This window comes from Zophobas morio, unplaced genomic scaffold (genome assembly GCF_036711695.1).
Source record: "Zophobas morio isolate AGI-343-1 ecotype UQ-CSIRO unplaced genomic scaffold, CSIRO_AGI_Zmor_V1 ptg001085l, whole genome shotgun sequence".
Taxonomy (NCBI): Eukaryota; Metazoa; Arthropoda; class Insecta; order Coleoptera; family Tenebrionidae; genus Zophobas; species Zophobas morio.
In genome coordinates, this window is record NW_026973185.1 from 21312 (window position 1) to 23335 (window position 2024).

At 28.5% G+C, this 2024-nt stretch overlaps 1 long non-coding RNA gene across 2 annotated transcripts; it reads left to right on the top strand.

Moving 5' to 3' along the window:
* Window positions 1-725: 725 nt before the first annotated feature.
* Window positions 726-2024, top strand: LOC135122326 (uncharacterized). Of its 2 annotated transcripts, none has more exons than XR_010279333.1 (4): window positions 726-893; window positions 962-1171; window positions 1351-1483; window positions 1912-2024. It is a non-coding gene; the product is annotated as an uncharacterized LOC135122326 (long non-coding RNA). The 2 variants fall into 2 exon arrangements; XR_010279334.1 differs by having other exon boundaries at window positions 1367-1483.

The window sequence follows — 2024 nt, forward strand, 5'->3', positions numbered from 1 at the left end:
TGACTATTTATTAGAATTAACTTTCACAACTATACTTTTTTTAACTCGCCAGCATTCATATTTACTTCAAAAAATTTCGGGTTTCTTGCTAACTTGATAGAGATTTCATTCTTCTTTTATAATATACGAGCTTTTAAGTTTTTATATTTGTTAGGACTTTCAAGGCGATTACCGAGTGTTGGCTGACATTCAAGGGGAAGACACCCTTTAAAGTCGTTCAATTGCTGCACGACAAATTCACTGTTCGTCTATTAAAAGTCGACCACTCACCCATTGGTGGAGAGTACGTTAATTTACAGGTGTTATCAACTAATTTAGTTTTCGTTAATGGGTTAATTAGAGAAAAAGTTTACAAGGATTTATCTTCATATTTACATATTGTTATTTTATAGTAAAAAAAACTACTAATTTGAATTTTTATTATTGATTATTTTTATTTTTTAATATAAATTTATTGTTATTCTTATTTTAGTAAGAAAAATTTTATTTTTATAAGAAATTAAAGTTAGTAATAGCTTTAAGCGCCCTTAAACTTTATTAATAGTACCACTAGACAGAAGTTACCAATTTTTTAAGTTTTTGTCTAACTTAGTATTAACTATAAATTTACTTTAGTATAACTGAGATGTTTCACCAAAAATAACATGCTTTTCTTAATTCTTATGATTTTTATAACTTTTTTATACATGGTTTTCCTTTTCTAACTTTTTTTTAAATAAGTTATCAGCCTTTTTGATCTTCCATCAAGAATCTCTATTTAGCTCATCGATCTCCGCAGCATTTTCTTTCTATATAAAAAATTTTTTAACTAAAATTTTAAAATCGCGCTTAAATATTATTAGCGGAATGGGCGTCGGTGTTGTAGCGGGATTTATGCGAAGACAAGCCTTCAGGTAAACGTCGTCGAGCTGGATCCCCGATCGTTGATCTTGCTACCACTTACTTTTCTTTTTTTAAAAAGATGCCCCGTGCGAATTTAATATTACTTTTAATCTGGCTGAAAATATTATTACCAACAAAAAGTTCTGTTAGAATATATAGTGAAGATGCGGTAAAGTGGATTAGAAGGCCAGAAGCAGAAGCGAATCGTTATGACTTAATTCTCATGGTCTATTCTGGCGACTTGGTGCCTCCGAATTTATTCACTAGAGAATTTTTATCGGCTACCAGGGTTTGTTTAGTTTTGTTTTTAAAAATATGAATTTATAAAAGTTTAATAATTTTTATTAGGAAAAAGTTATGTTAATCTTTATAATTAAAAAAAATTAAATTATAGTAAAGATGCTAAAAACCATAAAAAATAAAATATTTATTTACAAATCTATCTTTTTATATGTTATTTCGTGAAAGACACTTTTTACTCAAGAGTCTTCTAAGCGACGAAGGAATTTTTTGCGTGAACTACTTCGGATTTGTGGAAGGAGAAAAAGTCGTTGATACACGTTTGCTTACCGCCGCACTCCTCTCTCTATATAAATTTGTGGTAAAAATAATCCGTCTTTGCTGTTATAAGAATTTTTTAAAAGGGTCAAACGTATTTATTAATCCCTATCACTCGATTTTAAAATTTATATATTTTTAATAGTAACAAAACCACCTTTATAATAAAACTTATACGAATTTGCGGAGGAGGGGTAATTTAACTTTAGATCCGGTTATTTTATGTTTATTTAAACAAGTCAACCTTGAAAAAAGATTTACTTCTAAAGAATTCAAATGTTTATTTGAAGGAAAGTTGGTTATATTTTTTACAACTCGTTAATAGCATTGTAACAAAGAAAACTAATCAAAAACAGACTATATTGTTAAAAAAAACTATACTAAACCGTTAACTTCTACTTTTAAGAAAAGCAGCACACTATTATAATAAAGATTAGCCTAAACAATAATCATTAATTAACGGTTTTATAGGATTTAATATTCCTCACCAATATGGAATTCTATCTATTTATCAGAGATGTTTTGGCGATGACATTTACAGGCGACTACTCCTTCAAATTATAACTGCTTGGCCTCGAATAAAT